Source organism: Odocoileus virginianus, chromosome 8, assembly GCF_023699985.2.
Source record: "Odocoileus virginianus isolate 20LAN1187 ecotype Illinois chromosome 8, Ovbor_1.2, whole genome shotgun sequence".
NCBI lineage: Eukaryota > Metazoa > Chordata > Mammalia > Artiodactyla > Cervidae > Odocoileus > Odocoileus virginianus.
In genome coordinates, this window is record NC_069681.1 from 2028348 (window position 1) to 2035537 (window position 7190).

Sequence of the window (7190 nt, forward strand, 5' to 3'; positions counted from 1 at the left end):
AGCATGCCAGACCTCAGACAGTCAAGGGCTCATCAGAGACACGGAGAGGCAAACATCTGATGACAGCCTAGCGTGGGAAATGCTGTCATCAGTTCCACCGGGAGCTGCAGGAGCAGTGGGAGGCTGAACTCATCCTGCTGAGGTTCCGGGAGAGAGGGGCTGGGACACAGTGACGAAGGAAGGATCAGCTGAGCTGGAGCTCTCCAGGAAGAGAAGGCAAGGAAAGCCATTCCAGAAAGAGCCGCCTGCAGAAGCTAAGCTGGTGCTGTGCTTAGAAAGGTGTGTGGGAAACAGCTTGTTGGGAAACTTTGTTATCGAGTTATCTCTTCGGATAAGGGAGAACCTTGGAGCAAAGAGTGAATTCCCGCAGCTCTAGCACTGGCACCCAGAGAGAAGCAGATGCAGTCAGCTTGAGCGTTGCTCTGAGAAAGGGAGGAGAGGTGGAGATGGGGCAGAGGCTGCGGGGGATGCAAAGAGGGACTGCGGGGAGGAGGAGGTGGCGAGGCACCCCGGTCGTGCCCTTCTGTTTACAGACTGTTTCCGCATCCAGGTCTTTACCAGGCAGATTCTTTTTCATTTCTGCACACATTACCTCAGTGATGGGGCTTCTAAAGCAGCATGGACCTCATGAGTTACCAGAATCAGAGATGCTCCCAGCTTTGCTAGGTCCTAGGACAGCGCTGTCTAAATCCCAAGAAAGAGATATAGGTTAGAGGTCTCTGCAGAAAAACAAAAGTAGGGAAGAGACAAACACTACCTCCATAGGTAGTGGGGTCCTGAGGAGAGCAGCTCTTTGGGAGAACTGAGCCTCTGACAGCAGTGAAACGGGAGAAAGGCAAGGCCTGTCACCTGAAGGACTGGGGACTCTTGGCCAGACTTACTGCTAATGCTGTGAGGGGTGACTGAGGAGACTATTTCCAGCCCCAGAGGGGTGCTCCACAAAGATTCAAGGTAGACCGAAATTTGAAAAGAACAAAGACACATTCTCATTGATCTCCAGGTTTTCACACTTGCCACTCCTTCCACGCCGGCTGACACTGTGTCATCGGTTTTTGCAAATTCAAGCCGTATTGAAACACAGCCATGCTCATTCTTTCAAACATTACCTATGGCTGCCTTTTTGCTCCAATGGCGGGGTTAAGTGGTTGTAACAGAGCTTTGTAGCCCATAAACCCTAATATGTTTACTATCTGACCATTTCCAGAAGAAGTTAGCCAATCGTTACTCCAGATCTATCTTAGAATTTTCAGAAAATACGGTGGATATAAGACCCAATCAAAATGGTACCACGATGATGCCGTCAGCCAGATCCAGAATGTTGCACATTCCACCCCAGCACTGAAAAGAGGAAAGGGATATTAGAGTACACAAGAGAATTAACACACACAAATTCATAAAATTTGCCAAATGTAAAACAAGAGGGAATGAGTGGCAGGATGTCTGTGAGTTCAAATGCAGATTTCCACACAGACTCAACAAAACCTGATGATTGAATCTGACCAGACACAACAACCTGTGAGCTATTGTATGGATGGTGAATGCTCCTTAATGCAGCTGATTATTATTATTATTCATTTGCTTCTCAAGCTTTTTCAAATTAAATATCAGTGATTTTATTGTCTTAGTTATTAATAGATCTATTTATCATGCCCAAGTCCTATAGAGTTTTATCCTCTTGGATTTCTTTTAACTTGAAATAGCAGTGTTTTCCCCCAGTGAACCACAGTTGGTATATTCCCAAGATTAATCACATGTCATGATTGTCTACTGCACATTTCTAACCTTGTTAGTTCCATATGTACCATGTTTCTATTCTTTCCTCTGTTGAAAACACCTCATTTAGTACCATCTGCAAAGTTTAATAAATTATTTGTTCTCTCAAAGAACTAATGAGAAAATGAAATGAAAGCTTCTAAATGGTAACCAGAATTTGCATAGCTGAGTCTGTGACACTGTATGTGATCTTAGTGAAGCTGCTTAATCTCTAGGTACCTCTCCATTTCAGTACTTTTCACCATTCCTTCATTCTTTGCACTTATTTTACTTATTCTTTTTAGTGCAATTACTGATAAAACTACCTCTTGCTTTTTGTAAGAGTGAGTATCAGAATTACAGGATGGACAAGATGATATACTTCTTTTCTTAAAAATATTTGTTTGTTCTCTTGAAAGTAAATATTTCATGAAAGAGTTGCCTGGAGGAGTTTATGCATGAATTTATCTTTTTATTCTGCTGTTATTTACCCACACGGTGATTAAAATGTGTGTTTGTAAAACGCTAACAGTATGACTACAAAAAAGATGTGAAGTGGAAAAAAAAAAAAAAGATGTGAAGTGGTGCTCTAAATTCCTTCTAAGGAATAAAATTGGTTATAGAAGTTAAATACAACTATGTAAGATAAATGAGAATTTATCATATAAGCATCAGAATCTGTACAGAATTTCAAATGACAGATCCATAGAAAGATGCCTAAATGTCCTCTTTGAAAATTGAAGGGTAAAGGACTAGGAATTTCATGGCAAAATGGAGAAAAGACACAAACACAGCTCACCAAAAAGGTATAAAAATAGTCCATGTGTATGAAAATATTTTCAATAAAATCTGATATTATAAATATCAATTAATTAAAAGTTTCACATGTAATTAGAGAAATTCTAATTAAACCAACACTGAGATACAAGTTCTCATTATGTAATTGGTGATATTAAGAAGTATGACAACATATTCTGTTGGCCAGGCTGTGGGGGAATAGGAACTCTCATACATGGTTGAGAGAATGTAAACTAGTTAAAATGAATCAGGAAGTACAGGAAACTCAAAACACCCCAGGCAACAAATTTGGAAAAGAGTGTTTGGACTATATATTATAAGGCTAAAGACAAAGAACTACCCAATATCGTTACTAAACTTGCTTCTCACTGCGATATGTGGGTTTCCACTCACAATTAAGCAGCTTCATTATGTGTATTCCAGAATGGATTAAGTAAGTAAATATATTGCAGATCATGAGAGTTTGGCTTCCCGCTGCTGGAAAAAGAATGAGGCAGGCTAGAATGAACCACGGGGTGGGGATTTGGAATCAGAGGTATCAGTATGAATTCACGGTCTTTAATATATTCAGAGAGAGAGGAAAGAGTGTATGTGGAATGTATGTGTTAGACATACATTATACTAATATTTCCTACATTTTTTCCTTACAGGAGCCTAGAAACAGTGACATTTCAGCATTGAGCCCACCTGGCACTCAAATCTTGGTTTTAAATCATTATCCAATAAAAGGAGTATATTCTTGACTGATTCCAGGACTGAGGCAAGAAAAATGCCAGAGGAGTCTGAAATGCATTGTGGTGTCAGAGAGTAAGGAAATGATAGGGACATGCGAAAAACGCAGACGTTCACTTGAGGGAGCTTCCCTGGCTGATGCTAGGGAAAGCAACAATATTAATAATGAGACTAATAGGATGTAACATATAAATAAAATAAAATTCCATGATTCATACTCAGAGAAGTAAGTCATTAATATTTTTATGTGAACCTTTTTTCCCCACAGTATATTCTTCTATAAAGGTAGGACGAGAAGAATTTATCTTGCAATATTGTTGTGAGGATTAATTAAGGGAAAGGGTTTGAAAGAACAGTGCAAACTACATGAAAGGTGTCTATAAATTAATTTACTTTCCTACCTAGAGGGATAGGAAAGGTGGGAGGTGGGAGGGGGGTTCAGGAAGGAGCGGACATATGCAATTTACTTTCCTGCCTCATTTTCTTTTTACACAGTCATTTCCTAGAAAGCCAGAATATCACAATTTTGAAGTGAAATGACTGTGGAGTTTTGATTTAGTTTTAGAAACATGATCTTAGTCTTTTTTTTTTTTTTTAGCAACCTCCTTCAAAATGGAAACATCTACTTATTGACTTGTCAGTGATAGTTAGCCTAAAATAATCTTGAGAAATTCACCATTTCCCCATGAATTCTGCCCCGGCTGCTTCTCCCCTCCAGGTGCGTTCTGGAAGTGATCCTGAGACAGGAGCCTCAGAACGCGCGTTCCTGCTGCCTGCCCTGGACAGCTGGCCGTTAGAGAGCACTGCAGGCTTGCAAGAGGCGCCTGTCCTCTCCTTGGAGTTCAGCTCCCTGCGTAAGCAGCTGTCATCTGAACAAAGACGCTGATTTCCCGTGGAGGAAGTTTCAGCCTGGTTGGAAAACGTCTTTTTCTGTCCTGATAATTGGGTGGTCCTCGTTCATGGTTGTTATAAAGAGTCTGATGAAGCCCTATTTTCCATGCATGTTGTCTTCTCCTTGATTTAACATAATCCTTGAAGGCAGAGAATGTTTATACTTTTCTTTGATAATCCCTTAGCATCTAGTTTAATAATCTGCACACTGGACTTGATGCTATCAAGCCAGTTTTGGGTGCAAACTGACCTTAGGATACAGATATGAATCCAGTGTTCCTTCTGTTAGAGAAAGATAACCCTATCTGCCTTGTACATATTATGTAGAGCTATGTGGTCACACCATTTCTTAAAGTTAGACAAACACTGTGATTTTTTAATAAGAGCTTTGAACTCTAGCATAAGGGTAAATAGCTCATTGAATGTACTATGACCTCACTTATTCAGCAAATATTTATCAAGTGTTCATGATACCCCTGGCACTGTGTTAGCGGTGAGGGTAAACAAGACTTAGGGGCAAATAATGGTAGTATCTGCGCTCAGAGGTCTTGCACTCACATAGAGTGTGATAGATGTGTGAGCAAGCGTAGCAAAGTGCCATGGTATACCAGCAGTGATAGCCACTCCTGCAAGATACACTGGCACTCAGGGAATGTCCAACAGTTCCCCTGGAGGTGTTGAAAAAAGCTTCACAGAGAAACTATCAATTTGAGCTAAGTCGGAAAGAGAACCCTGCATAGCATGATGAACAGGTAGAAGGGAGGCTTGACTGAAAACACGGAGATCAGTGCGGGGAACGATTCTGAAAGCAGAGGCTGGAGATGGGGAGAGCTGAGGCCACAGACGGCGGGCCCCAGCTCTGAGCAGGGCTCGCCGAGGGCCGAGGCAACATGCATTGAATGCGTGAAAGACGAAACTAATAAAGACGATACATGTTAGTGTGGATGTGACAGGGAGTGATCGTTCATTCATTTAACAAGCATTTAGTATGCATCTACTAAATGTCAGGCGTTGTTTTAAGTAATGATTACGCAGAGTTTATAAAATAGAGTCCGTTTTCAGGAAATGTGTAAATACTGATGGGAAACGACAATAAACAAATGGTCAAATAAATATTGATCTAAGTCAGATGCGTATAAGCGATGTGCACAAAAATGAAGCAAACGAGGGCGCGAGGGGCAGCAGGAGAGTGGGCTGCTGATTTTATGTCAAGTGGCTGGGGAAGGTCTTTCTGAAGGTTTTTGTATCAGCGGAGAGCTGAAGGAAGGAAGGTGGGGAGATGAAAGGCCCAGAGGAAACAGGACGGCTGGCATTTCTGCACAGAGGGAGGGCGGGCAGAAAGGCAGCAGGCTGGCAGACAGGAAGAGTGGGGCGGATGCCCTGAGCAGGCCGCGGGAGGACGGCCTCCGGGAGCGCAGCTGTCCAGGGCCGTGTGCACAGACACTGGAAGGCGGCCCTGGGGCCTCCGCCGGCAGCTCCTCCGACGTTGGAGGTGGCATCTGCGAGGGTGCTCGGGGCTCCAGAGCCCTAGGCCGTTCAAAGGGAAGACTCAAGGGTCCTCTTCGTTGGCTTCCAAGGGCCACCTGAACAGTTTGGGAAAAGCAGACTGAGGCGGTGGCAAATGATGGCAGTTTGGATATGTTGAGTTTGAGTTTCCTAGGGGCGGGCCAAGGGGGATGGTTTATGTAGGAATCTGTAGCTCAGGAAAGACTTGGAAGTGAACGAAAGAGTCATGTGATCACTGGTGACAGTGATCTGCGGGGAGGTACGTGGTCACCAAAGGAGGAAAGAGAGGAGAAGAGGACTAACGTCAGCTCGGGGGAATTAGCGACGTTTTAGACAGGGCAGGAATAAACAAGCCTGCAAAAAGTCTGAGGAGGAACGTTGGAGAGCAGGAGAAACGTGGCATCGAGGACTTCTCTGGTCCAGTGGTTAAGACGTGGGTATCACTGCCGTGGACCTGGGTTCAATCCCTGGTTGGGGAACTAAGATCCCACAAGCCATGCAGTATGGAAAAAAAAAGAAAAAGAAAAAAACAGCACATCAGGAATAATCAACATTCGCCAGTGAGAAAATGCCAATGGGAAGTGAGAACACAAAGATACTGAACGTGGAGTCTTTTTTTTTTTTCAAGAAACTTTGGTGTAAAGAGATCAGAAAGGTGACAACTGGAAGCAAGTCAAGACAATTGAGGTGAGGAAGTCTTTTGATTTAAAGCTCGCTGATGCTTAAGCAGCTTGTAGCCTTTGGGGACCAAGTCTTCCCTAAGAGGAATCTAAGGGTCTAAGAGAGAGAGGAAATAACTGGGTAAACGCTCACAAGAAATGAGACAATAGAAAGAAAGCAGTTCATCTGGAAGACTGGTTTACAAGAACTCTCTCACTCTTCTTACTAAACTATGATGCTGTCACTAAAATGTGAATATTTCATCCAAGTTTTTGGAATATTTAATCAGAAAGTTGTGGATTTTTACATTAATTTTGCTATCTTGAAACATTGCATTAGAGTATTTTTCTTGATTATGAAGTTTTTGTCCTTTAAACTTTGCACCAGAAACAATCACCCTAGTCCCAGCCCTATCTGAAACAGACACACCTTATCTACCAATGAAGACGTTGTTAGGATTAATCATCAAGGAAAGAGGCTAATTCTAGAAAAGCACTGGAGACTAGAAGTATATTAGGGACTTAGGCAGAGATGGACACTGCCTGTATTCAGAGATGTGAAGGTCCTGGGTTCCAGGAAAGCAGACACATTCAATGACATCCCTAAAAGTCCACTATACAGAAAGGCACCCACAGGGGACACATCCCTCCCCCCGACAGGTGGGCCTGGCCTTGAGCATGAGCACATATGATAATTGCCATTGGATGCTCACTAAGTCATTCTTCTATGATCTAACCCCTCTAACTTCAGTAAAGTCTTCTTTCTACCAATGACAAACTATTGCCCAGCAAAAATATCCCAGACTCCAGCTAATAAATTCACATTATCCCCAAATTGTGGACCCATGCAGT